This window comes from Delphinapterus leucas, chromosome 8 (genome assembly GCF_059928025.1).
Source record: "Delphinapterus leucas isolate spDelLeu-1000000601 "Yukka" chromosome 8, BTC_Dleu_Yukka2, whole genome shotgun sequence".
In the NCBI taxonomy this organism is placed as follows: Eukaryota; Metazoa; Chordata; class Mammalia; order Artiodactyla; family Monodontidae; genus Delphinapterus; species Delphinapterus leucas.
In genome coordinates this window covers 89,564,299-89,578,750 of record NC_143136.1, presented here as the reverse complement: position 1 = coordinate 89,578,750, position 14,452 = coordinate 89,564,299, and positions in this window count along the sequence as shown.

Below are 14,452 nucleotides of genomic sequence, written 5' to 3'. Positions count from 1 at the left end.
CACATTAGATGCACTATTTATATTTGTTGAATTAATGAATGAGCACTGCCCCTTGGAAAGCAGGGCACTTCAGAAGGCAGAGAACAAGCGTCATACTGTAGATTTTTTAGTTTTAAAACTCCAAAGGCAGTTACAAATTTATGTAAATATGAGATCAATCAAGGTTAATTTTACTTACTCCGGAAACTGAAGTTTGCCAAGATATGTATGTGTGTTACAGTTGGGGAGAGGAAGGTGGGAGATGAAAGAGGAAATTCAGATGAGAAGCAAAGATAGATGCCATCCAGTCTCAGAAAAAGGGCTCTTGGATAACTAGTGCCTACATAAAATAGACATTCAGCTGCTGGATCAATGAAACAACTACCAGATACTCCAGGCCACCAGGTGAATGAAAGATGTGACCTACCATTTTCCCAGAAATGGGCATTCCATAGACGTAGACTAAACTTTTCAGCTTCCAATAGGTTTCATTTTGTAGTCATAGCCTAACCTATGTATGAAAGTAAACCTAGGAGACTAGTTCAAGATGGCAGAGTAGAAGGATGTGCTCTCACTCCCTCTTGTGAGAGCACTGGAATCACAACTGACTGCTGAACAAATACCAACAGGAAGACACTGGAATTCACCAAAAAGGATACCCCACATCCAAAGAAAAGGAGAAGCCGCAATGAGATGGTAGGAAGGGCACAATCACAATTAAATCAAATCCCATAACCACTGGGTGGGTGACTCACAAACTGGAGAACACTTATACCACAGAAGTCCACCCACTGGAGTGAAGGTTCTGAGCCCCACGTCAGGCTTCCTAACCTGGGGGTCCAGCAATGGGAGAAGGAATTCCCAGAGAAACAGACTTTGAAGGCTAGAGGGATTTGATTGTAGGATTTTGACAGGAGTGGGGGAGGCAGAGACTCCACTCTTGGAGGGCAAACACAAAGTAGTGTGCACATTGGGATGCAGGAGAAGGAGCAGTGACCCCATAGGAGACTGAACCAGACCTACCTGCTAGTGTTGGAGGGTCTCCTGCAGAGGCGGGGGGTGGCTGTGGATTACCATTGGGACAAGGACACTGACAACAGAAATTCTGTGAAGTGCTCCTTGGCGTGAGCCCTCCTGGAGTCCACCATTGGTCCCACCAAGGAGCCAGGAAGGCTCCAGTGATGGGTTGTCTCATGCCAAACAACCAACCCAGCCCCACCCATTAGGAGACAAGCAGATTAAAAGTTTTACTGAGCTCTACCCACCAGAATAACACCCAGCTCTACCCACCACCAGTCCCTCCCATCAGGAAGCTCGCACAAGCCTCTTAGATAGCCTCATCCACCAGAGGGCAAACAGCAGAAGCAAGAAGGACCACAATCCTGAAGCCTGTGGAACGAAAACCACATTCACAGAAAGAGAGAGAAAATGAAAAGGCAGAGGACTATGTACAGGATGAAGAAACAAGAAGAAAACCCAGAAAAATGACTAAATGAAGTGGAGATAGGCAAACTTCCCGAAAAATAATTCAGAATAATAAGAGTGAAGATGATCCAGGACCTTGGAAAAAGAATGGAGGCAAAGATCAGAAGATGCAAGAAATGTTTAACAAAGACCTAAAAGAATTAAAGACCAAACAAACAGAGATGAGCAATAAAATAACTGAAATGAAAAATATACGAAAAGGAATCAATAGCAGAATAACTGAGGCAGAAGAATGGATAAGTGACCTGGAAGACAGAATGGTGGAATTCACTGCTGCAAAACAGAACAAAGAAAAGAGGATGAAAAGAAATGAAGACAGACTAAGAGAGCACTGGGACAACATTAAACGCACCAACATTCGCATTATATGGGTCCCAGAAGGAGAAGAGAGAGAGAAAGGACCCGAGAAAAAAATTGAGGAGAAAATAGTTGGAAACTTCCCTAACATGGGAAAGGAAAGAGACAACCAAATCCAGGAAGCATAGAGAGTACCAGGCAGGATAAAAACAAGGAAGAACATGCTGAGATACATAGTAATCAAATTTGACAAAAATTAAAAACAAACACAAATTATTAAAAGCAACAAGGGAAAAACGACAAATAACATACAAGGGAACTTCCAGAAGGTTAACAGCTGATTTCCCAGCAGAAACTCTACAAGCCAGAAGGGAGTGGCATGATATACTTAAAGTGATGAAAGGGAAAAAACTACTACCATTATTACTCTATCTGGCAAGAATCGAATTCGATTTGGCGAAGAAATCAAAAGCTTTATAGACAAGCAAAAGCTAAGAGAATTCAGCACCACCAGACCAGCTCTACAACAAATGCTAAAGGAACTTCTCCAAGTCTGAAACACAAGAGAAGAAAAGGACCTACAAAACAAACACACAACACTTAAGATAATGGTAATATGAACATACATATCAATAATCACCTTAAATGTGAACGGATTAAATGCTCCAGCCAAAAGACACAGGCTCGCTGAATGGACACAAAAACAAGACCCATATAAATACTGTCTACAAGAGACTCACTTCAGACCTAGGGACACATACAGACTAAAAGTGAGGGGATGGAAAAAGATATTCCATGCAAATGGAAATCAAAAGAAAGCTGGAGTAGCAATACTCATATCAGATAAAATAGAATTTAAAATAAAGAATGTTACAAGAGACAAGGAAGGGCACTACGTAATGATCAAGGGATGAATCCAAGAAGATGATATAACAATTATAAATATATTTTCACCCAACATAGGAGCACTGCAATACATAAGGCGAATGCTAACAGCTATAAAAGAGGAAATCAACAGTAACACAATAAAAGTGAGGGACTTTAACACCACACTGACACCAATGGACAGATCATCCAGACAGAATATTAATAAGGAAATGCATACTTTAAATGACACAATAGACCAGATAGATTTAATTGATATTTATAGGACATTCTATCCAAAAACAGCAGATTACACTTTCTTCTCAAGTGCACACAGAACATTCTCTAGGACAGATCACATCTTGGGTCACAAATCAAGCCTCAGTAAATTTAAGAAAATTGAAATCATATCAAGCATCTTTTGTGACCACAACGCTATGAGATAAGAAATGAATTATAGGGAATAAAACATAAAAAACACAAACACATGGAGGCTAAACCGTACGTTCCAAAATACCAAGAGATCACTGAAGAAATCAATGAGGAAATAAAAAAATACATAGAGACAAATGACAACAAAAACACAACAATCCAAAATCTATGGGATGAAGCAAACACCGTTCTAAGAGGGAAGTTTATAGCAATACAATCCTACCTAAAGAAATAAGAAAAATCTCAAATAAACAATCTAACCTTACACCTAAAGGAACTAGAGAAAGAAGAACAAACAAAACCCAAAGTTAGTAGAAGGAAAGAAATCACAAAGATCAGAGCAGAAATAAATGAAGTAGAAACAAAGAAAACAATAGCAAAGATCAATAAAACTGAAAGCCGGTTCTTTGAGAAGATAAAACAAAATTGATAAACCATTAGCCAGACTCACCAGGAAAAAGAGGGAAAGGACTCAAATCAATAAAATTAGAAATGAAAAAGGAGAAGTTACAACAGGCACCGCAGAAATACAAAGCATCCTAGGAGACTACTACAAGCAACTCTACACCAATAACATGGACAACCTGGAAGAAATGGACAAATTCTTAGAAAGGTATAACCTTCCAAGACTGAACCAGAAGAAATAAAAAATGTAAACAGGCTAATCACAAGTAATGAAATTGAAACTGTGATTAAAAATTCTCCAACAAACAGAAGTCCAGGACTTGGCTTCACAGGTGAATTCTATCAAACAGTTACAGAAGAGCTAACACCCATCTTTCTCAAACTCTTCTAAAAAACTGCAGAGGAAGGAACACTCCTAAACTCATTCTATGAGGCCACCATCACCCTGATATCAAAACCAGACAAAGATACTACGAAAAAAGAAAATTACAGACCAATATCACTGATGAATATAGATGCAAAAATCCTCAACAAAATACTAGCAAACAGAATTCAATAACACATTAAAAGGACCATACACCATCGTCAAGTGGGATTTATCCCAGGGATGCAAGGATTCTTCAGCATATGCAAATCAATCAATGTGATACACCATATTAACAAACTGAAGAATAAAAACCATATGATCATCTCAACAGGTGCAGAAAAAGCTTTTGACAAAATTCAACACCCATTTATGATAAAAACTCTCCAGAAAGTGGGCATAGAGGGAACCTACCTCAACATAAAAAAGGCCACATATGACAAACCCACAGCAAGCTTCATTCTCAATGGTGAAAAACTGAAAGCATTTCCTCTAAGATCAGGAATAAGACAAGGATGTCCACTCTTGCCACTATTATTCAACATAGTTTTGGAAGTCCTAGCCATGGCAGTCAGAGAAGAAAAAGAAATAAAAGGAAAACAAATTGGAAAGAAGAATTAGAACTGTCACTGTTTTGCAGATGACATGATACTATACATAGAGAATCCTAAAGATGCCACCAGAAAACTACTAGAGCTAATCAATAAATTTGGTAAAGTTGCAGGATACGAAATTAATGCACAGAAATCTCTTGCATTCCTATACACTAACAATGAAAAATCAGAAAGAGAAATTAAGGAAACAATCCCATTCACCACTGCAACAGAAAGAATAAAATACCTAGGAATAAACCAACCTAAGGAGGTAAAAGAGCTGTACTCAGAAAACTATAAGACACTGATGAAAAACCTCAAAGGTGACACAAACAGATGGAGGGAGATACCATGTTCTTGGATTGGAAGAATCAATATTGTGAAAATGATTATACTACCCAAAGCAATTTACAGATTCAATGCAATCCCTATCAAATTACCAATGGCATTTTTTACAGAACTAGAACAAAAAATCTTAAAATTTGTATGGAGACACAAAAGACCCCAAAGAGCCAAAGCAACCTTGAGAACAAAAAATGGAGCTGGAGGAATCAGAATCCCTGACTTCAGACTATACTACACAGCTACAGTAATCAAGACAATATGGTACTGGCACAAAGACAGAAATACAGATCAATGGAACAGGATAGAAAGCCCAGAGATAAACTCACGCACTTTGGTCAACTTATCTATGACAAAGGAAACATAGGCAGAACACTCTTTGACATAAATCACAGCAAGATCTTTTTTGACCCACCTCCTAGAGAAATGGAAATAAAAACAAAAATAAACAAATGGGACCTAATGAAACTTAAAAGCTTTTGCACAGGAAAGGAAAACGTAAACGAGAGGAAAAGACAATCCTCAGAATAGGAGAAAATATTTGCAAACAAATCAATGGACAAAGGATTAATCTCCAAAATATATAAACAGCTCATGCAGCTCAATATTAAAAAAACAAACAACCCAATCAAAAAATGCACAGAAGACCTAAATAGACATTTCTCCAAAGAAGACATACAGATGGCCAAGGGGCACATGAAAAGCTGCTCAACATCACTAATTATCAGAGAAGTGCAAATCAATACTACAATGAGGTATCACCTCACACTGGTTAGAATGGGCATCATCAGAAGATCTACAAACAACGAATGCTGGAGAGGGTGTGGAGAAAAGGGAACCCTCTTGCACTGTTGGTGGGAATGTAAATTGATACAGCCACTATGGAGAACAACATGGAGGTTCCTTAAAAAACTAAAAGTAGAATTACCATATGACCCAGCAATACCCACTACTTGGCATATACCCAGAGAAAACCATAATTCAAAAAGACTCATGCTTCCCAAAGTTCATCGCAACAGTATTTACAATAGCCAGGTCATGGAAGCAACCTAAATGCCCACTGATAGATGAATGGACAAAAAAGATGTGGTCCATATATACAGTGGAATATTACTCAGCCATAAAAAGAAACGAAATTGGGTCATTTGTAGAGACGTGGATGGACTTAGAGGCTGTTATACAGACTGAAGTAAGTCAAAAAGAGAAAAACAAGTATCGTATATTAACACATATATGTGGAATCTAGAAAAATGGTACAGATGAACTGGTTTGCAAGGCAGAGATAGAGACACAGATGTAGAGAACAAACGTATGGACACCAAGGGGGGAAAGCCTTGGGTGGGTGGGGGTGGTGGTGGGATGAATTGGGAGATTGGGATTGACATGTATACACTAATAAGTTTAAAATAGATAACTAATAAGAACCTGCTGTATAAAGAAAATAAAATTCAAACAAATAAAACTTTAAAAAAAATTAGAGAAAAAAATGTATACCTATTCAATAGACTATTTTCTTCAATAATAGAAATTGATCTCTGATCTATTTCCTTTATGTAACTCTATATAGAATTTCATTCTAAATTCATGGATCATTACAGAATTTATGTTTAAAAAAATCTCAGTCCATAAACATGAATGCTAAGACATTAATAAATTAATTTTGTATTATCCAAATTATATATTACCTGAATATATATTACCTAAAATACATATTAGACTACACATTAATTATATATTACAAATGATAGGTACTCAAAATATCTATTAAAATATAAGTATTTGCATTTAATTGTAAATCTTAAAAGAAACTTTTTTAAAGATTACCTAACTTGAAATTCACAACTCTGAGAAGCAGATGGTTAAATTATTATAATTATTGTTTTTATAAATCATGTAACTGAGTTTCCCCTTTGATAATGAAAATAATTATGAAAATCCAAAGTTGTAGAATATTATTTGTTAGTCCACAATTGTCTACTTTGTACAATTTTAAATGATTCTGAAAGAATGTTTTAATTCCTTATTATCACCTCTAAACCCTAATATTTCATCCTCAAATCTGGATTCCATCTTGACAGATTCCAGTGAACTTAGAGTGTATAATCAATGAAGTTCCAGAAAGCCACTGAAATTTTATGCAAACTGTTTTATGTATTTGTTTTATTTGACAGGAGATTCTTAAAAGGATCAGAAGCCTATACTACCTTTCAAATTAAGGAGCATTGATATCTGGTGTAGAAAAATTCTAGCTTAATTCCAGTTATTCATGATCTAGAATGATTCATGAAAGTGACCTGAGTTTTCAAGTAGTCAGTTAAACACGGTGCCATTTATTATGTGGTCATATCCACATCAATTTTTTTGTTTCTAGCACTATGTTGATTATATCATTCACTTGCAAGGAAAGCTTGCCCTCAGTTCATTACAATACAGATTTTCTTCTGAGTTCTTAAAACTAATAAAGTACAAATTATTTTATCAAACTGAAAATTAGGTTATTATTACCACAGCTTTAGTCATGGATCTTCAAATGGTAATGCAGATCTAAAAATTCAAATTTAGCTACTTGAATGTTGGATTGATTTTCTAATACTATTCTGGAACAAGTAACTTTCTATTTTTCAGAGTATCCTATACTTATGATGTATCTGAATCTTTAGTGCGATCTCCAATAAGTGGGCTTTTCTAATAATATTTCATTTTCATATAATTAATCATCTATATTGTGAGAAATTATTGGCTATCTCTGGGATCCCCTTTCTATTTTACTTTGCTCTTTTTAGTGTTACTTCATTTGTTAGAGAACAATGGATCTTAGTATATAACCATTTATTAAAATCAAACTTTATGAAAATTATATTTTTGCATACATGAGAATGAAACTAAATAAATAAAATTATGAATGTACTGTCTTGATTTAAGCAAAGTTATGCTCTTCTTTATTTAATGAGTTACATATTCATAGGATAAATTATAAATGTTCCCTCCTTTCTTTGGTTTATTGCATTCCGGGACTCAGAAGCTCTAAGCTTAAAATTTGGAGAATATTTTTTTTCTTACCATGAGAACCAGTGATGTTTGCCATACTGATATTTGCCATTTTTATCAATAACCAATATAAGTACAAACTTTTTCTTGCAGAATATTAATTACCAATTACCAAAAGAGGTTCTATGTTTTGATTGAAACAGAATAACAACACCAGTTTATAGTGATGAAATCTTTAATACTTAAACATGAAGGTTATCATATTAACTATAAGATAGGAATCTTATTTAATTGTCTTATATTTAAAGTATTTAAAGATTCCTGACTCATGACATTTCTTCAAAACATGTCAGCTGACATTCCAAATCTGATATAAAGCATGATGTTTTAAAACTACTCTTAAATTTACATTTGATATAATTATTTTAAAAATAATGTTAGCAGATGCATTTAACTAGAAACAGTTTGCTTGGTTTGAGGTAAGCCCCAAGTAAAAATTTTTTTTCAATCTGTGTGTCTGTCTGTGCACGATTTATGTACTATATGGCCTTCTCATACCCAACTCTGTATGTAGATAATTATGAATCCATTCAGTTTACTTAACAGCAAGTACAACAGAATCACAATAATAGGTGGTTTCTATTCATGCAAAACTTTGCTTTTTTTTCTTTTTTGAGGGCTCCCACTGGGCATGTTCAGTTTATTTCAATACAAATGCCTCTTTAAACAGTTACTAACCATTATTTGTGTAGCAGGTTATTTTCAACCTTCAGTTAGGCAGTTTTAAGGCTGTTTTTTGTAGTCCTTCATATTACTTTGTATATTCACTCTTCCTTAAGTTGGAAAAAGAAGAGCAAATACCTGTTGGTAGGGCTAATGTGCCATGAAAGTAGAAAAAGAAGTCATCTAAACTTGGCAAGGTAACAGGTGATGCACAGTTTCAAGAGTATTATGAGATTAGAATTGTCTCAAACTCAAATGAAGCTGGCATACAAGAAAGTTGCTGCTATAATGCCAGCAAAAGTAATTAAGCATTCTTAATTTTTTTTAGTTATACTTACCAAAATTATTAACTGTAATTACTAAAAGTTAATTACTGAAACATAATTACACTAAAGGTGTAAGGTACATGACACAGAAATAAAAGTTTATTATTCATAATTAACTTTATAAACATGTTGTTGGAATTTGAAATATAATTGTATAAAATAAGTATGCTTCTAAATAGTATGGCATAACACCCATTTCTGATCTCCAACTAATCATTTTTTGACTATATAACTCTTAAGTCACAGCTTTTAATCTGAAAAGACATATCATTTGGTTTTTTATTCACCAAAAATTAAGTAGGCAAGTATCTTCAAAAGAGCTTTTATACCAATGTATCTCTAATGCCTAGAACAATAAAGGAGACCCAGAAATGTTCAATATATATCAGTTGAATAAATTAATTTTAATAATCAGAATATGTACTTTGACATATGACATAAATTTTCTTAGATTTAGTTCAGTTTCCAATAAATTATTTTTTATATTACCACATTTTTCCTAGATATTGTCCCTCTTATTATTTTTACATTTCCTTTAAATGAAGGCACAACATTATAGTAAAAATCTGTTTTTAGTAATTCTAGTTTTACTAAGGGATCAAAATTGTCTTCAACAATATTTTTATAACTGACAATTTCTTCTAAAATATGTAGAGTTAAAAAAATTAATGTTATTACATTATCTTACCCTCAGCTCACTATTCTCTGTCCTGCTCATGTGAGAAAAGATTTTATTTTCCTTCACACGTGTTATTTCAAACATAATTGTATTTTTTCACTATATTTTTCAAACTTAAAACACAGGCACAAAATTTCTCATGGAGTGTAGCTCTTAATGAGCTAGTAAGTAAAGGTGGCCCAGAACTTTGGCCCTGCCTTTTCAGTGGGATCTTGTCAGAGAACAGAAAAAAACTGAGCCTAGCAGGCTGGAAACAGAATCCTGCTGCTTGGTTTACATTCACTCACATACTTAACATTATCTACTAAGACCAGGCAGTGATTTAACTCCCAAGATTTGTAAGATATGCAAAACACCATGGCCTATTTCTATTCTAGTGGGGTAGAGAGTCAAGAATATGAATGATGACATTAATACAGAGTGAAAGTGCCAAAGAGAAGTGCTGAACGGCCTACAGCAAAGGGAAGTTAAGAAGACAAAGTTGGGGAATTAGGCTTGGCAGATATTCAGGATACCATGTGTGAAGAAAAAGAGGTATGATCAATTAAAAGGGGCACATTTTGGACACACTGGACAGGTTTCCAAGGTTCAAGAAAAGGTACATAAGGGAATGTGTTGTAATAATCCAGGCAAGAGATGGTGAAGGCCGGAATGAAGGCAATGCTTATCTTCTCACCAGGAGAAAAAGAATCGGGGGACAGGGCTCCAAAATACTCTAATACTCTAGGTGTGAATGTTCTAAGAATCTTGAATACTTGAATCTCTAGGCAATTGCTACTCCTAATTGATAATTTCACTTTTAAGTCATGGTCCTTTCTTGGAGTTCAAAGGTCAGTTCTAATTGGCCTCCATCCTAACTAAAAAGATTCTATTCTATTTTCCTGGTCATTATTAGTCTTTTGGTTCTTCTGCTTGGGCCTGCCATAGTCTGAATCAAGTCAAGATGAAAATAATTATTAAAACCTCTCTTCAATGGAGTAGAAACTTGAAAAGACCAGGTTGAGCCTGAGCTTTGAGTGTTCTCATAGTGAGTCTAAAAAGATGCAATAGAATGGGAAGGCTATTAAACGACAGGAAAATACACCAGAAGCCTTGTGGAGCCAGACCTGCAAGGCTGTAAACTGTGGATCCTATGTTGCACATTAGGGAGAATGACTTCATCACATTTTTCGGCATTCATAAAGTTGGACTAATAATACTAACCTCATAGGGTTGTATAAGCATTTGTCATAATATCATATATTCATATATCAGATAAAATAATGTATAACAGCACATATCTCTGTGACCAACACATTATGTATGTTCAGTAAGTGTTATTTCTCTTGCCAGCCCTCCCCTAAGAAAATCAAATAGAAAAAGAAAAACTAAATTTCAAAAGGCTTTCCCTACCTGGGCCTTTGCAAATGCTGTTCCACTCAATGCATTGTCTCTTTACCTGGTTAGCTTTTCTTTCTTCTGGTCTCAGCTTAGGTGATAATTCCTTCAAGAAATCTTTTCTGTTGGCTGAATTCTGTGTTCTTTCTTGGGAGCTGGTCTTTGTGTTTCATTAAACTGGTCATTAAAATTATTATTTGTTTCCTTTTTTTTTGTGATAACAGTCAAAACTTTATTTACAACAGGTTGAAACTCAAAATAACTCAAATGTCTTATTCAAAGGACCACAGATAAATAAACTACAATATTGTTATACAATGGAAAACTACATAGCAATAAAAAATGGATGGACTACTGCTACATACAACAATATGGATGGCTCTCATACACATGCTGTACGATTCCATTTACATAAAGTTCAAAAACAGGCAAAAAAACCAAACTATGGTGAGGTCAGAATAATGTTTATCATGGGCATGGGAGGTAAAGGTATTGTCTGGGAAATGGAAATGAGGGAGTCTCACCGGGTGTTGGAAATACGCTACATCCTGATCTGGGTGGTGGTTACATAGTGCATACATACATAAAAATTCATGGAGATTTACACTGTACAGTAAAGATTTATGCACCTTATTACATGTTTTACCTCAAAGACAATTTTAGTGCATAAAAAAAAATCAGGGCACCTGAATTCTATCATTGGCTTTGACACCGATGGAGTATGTAGTATCTGACAGATCATTTCCCCATTTAAGTCTCAGAGCTTCATCCATTAAATGGGAATAACATCTTCACAAGGGGTTTAATGAAATCATGATTGTCATTAAACAGCAAAGAGATGTACTGGCAATGTCTGAGCTTTGGCTACTGTAACAAAGCATCACAGACTAGGCAGCTCAACAACAAACACTGATTTCTCACAGTTCTGAGGCTAGAAGTCTGAGATCAGGGTGGCCATGTCAGGTTCTGGCGAGGGCCCTTTCCTGGGTTGCAGATGGCAGACTTCTCACTGTGTCCTCACATGGCAGAAAGAGAGCAAGCTGGCCTCTTCTTACAAGGGCACTAATCCCATTCATGAGGGCTCCATCCTTATGACCTGATCACCCCAAGGGCCCAACCTCCTAATACCATCACTTGGGATTGTGGTTTCAATGTATGAGTTTGGAGGATGCAAATGTTCAGTCCATTGTATGCTTCAAAGGGGAAGGGGGAAGCTTCCCCCTTGTGGCCTCTTCTGCTGTGGAGCACAGGCTCCTGATGCACAGGCTCAGCGGCCATGGCTCACAGGCCTAGCCGCTCCACGGCATGTGGGATCTTCCCGGACTGGGGCACGAACCCGTGTCCCCTGCATCAGCAGGCAGACTCTCAACCACTGCGCCACCAGGGAAGCCCTATTTGTTTCCTTTTCAGAATCATACATTAGACTGTAAGCCCTTTGAGGGCAGGAAATACCTCTGATGCCACTGTTTCCTCCATGCCTAACATAGGGAGAGGCTCATTGTAAACTCCAAAATATGTTCACTGACCAATGGAATAAAATTGATCTGGAAGGAAAATGGTAAAAATAATCCCATTGTGTCTTCAAATATGTTAGGTTCAAAACTATAGTTCATAACTTTTATAAGTTACTTGATAGACTATGGCTCTAATACCAGTTACAATAGATGACATGTTTGGATTAGTGTCAGATACTCCAAATTTTATAAACTTGAGATACTACTTAATGTCTGTACTTACTGGAATCAGTAAGTGGGAGCAAGCCATACAGGTATATTTCTAATAAACTGAGTTCAAATTGACATTATAATGGTTCCTCAAGCAGGTCACTAGAGGACTTTGAAAACATCAATGAGATGACAAACAGATTGCCATTTGATTTGAATACCTGGCTCTTAGACACAGATTGAATTGGTCCTCATTGGCTCTTTTGCCCTAAAATAATTACTGTTTAATTAAAAAAATATGTCATGAAGAACCTAGGAGTAAGACAGGAATAAAGACACAGACCTACTAGAGAATGGACTTGAGGATATGGGGAGGGGGAAGGGTAAGCTGTGACAAAGTGAGAGAGTGGCATGGACATATATACACTACGAAACGTAAAACAGATAGCTAGTGGGAAGTAGCCGCATAGCACAGGGAGATCAGCTCCGTGCACTGTGACCACCTAGAGGGGTGGGATAGGGAGGGTGGGAGGGAGGGAGATGCAAGAGGGAAGAGATATGGGAACATATGTATATGTATAACTGATTCACTTTGTTATAAAGCAGAAGCTAACACACCATTGTAAAGCAATTATACTCCAATAAAGGTGTAAAAAAAAAAAAAGCCTCCAATATTGATGACCTCATACTGAACACCCAGATTTAAATGAAAAATGCCATACTTATAATTTTGTTGATGTATACAAGGAATCCTTGCTCCAGAACTGCATGAAATGGAGTTATATTTGTTTGACTAAAAGAATACTTAATTTTACTTTTGCCATTATTTATCGCTGTCTCTCCTCCCTGGGCACTGGTGTTAAAATTAATTTGCTTTTCAGACCTCGGATTTTATATTGCCATTAGTGTTGTGAAATGTTTTTACTCAGCACAACTAAGAACTGATGTTTTACTTCCCACTAATCGACCTTTAATTAGGCACTGTAATGAACCATTCTGTCATTTCTTCATTTATAGAGAGAAGATTTTGTATATGCAAGATACAATTTTGACAGAACACCAGGTCCATTGAACCTTGCCAACTCTCATCTAACAGGTCCTAAATTTATTATGCTTTTGTCAGCTGTTGGATTTATCATTTTAATGATACTGTCAACAGACTTATTTTGCTGCCAAAGAACAGCATCAATGTTTGTTGATATTTTGATCAACAACTTCTGGGGTCCAATTCTGACCGTACTATTACTTCTCTGGGAGCTTGAGCAAGTTATTTAACCTCTGCCTAAGGATTAATTGGTTAATTTTAATAAGTGCTTTGTTGTAAAAGGTGCTATGATTGCTAATAGTGATAATAAAATTATAATGCGGCCTTTTATAATGCATCAGGCTACCTCAGACTGTGATTCTATTAAGTTGCTAACTAAAATATAAGCCAACTGAATTTATTCTTTTTAAGAATACAAATCATTATAATGATGGCCACATAGTATTTTTTTTAACTTGGTTTAAAAAAAATCAAATATGGTGATGCTTCACCTTAAACAAACAAACAAACAAAAAATGGCTGGTGTACCATGATGATGGACCAATTGGGAACTGAGAAACAGCTCCATACATAAATACCATATGATTGTACCCTAATTAAATGTAGCTTTTGTGCATTACACTGATTATTCTTTTATAAACTTGCCTCCAAACTGCTTTCATTTACTTATCTATGATTATGTATTTGTTCATTTGTTTATTTGACCAATGCCACTGTTGGGTGTGGTCTCAAAGAGGTCATCCCAGACAAATAGAAGGAAAATACACAACTAATAATACTAGGTAAAAGTGAATAGAGCTAAAAAGAAATAAAGAAGCAGTGACTTGAAAATTTAGAAGACAGAGAGATTAACTCAAACTGAGGGTGGTTATGAACAACATCAAAAAGG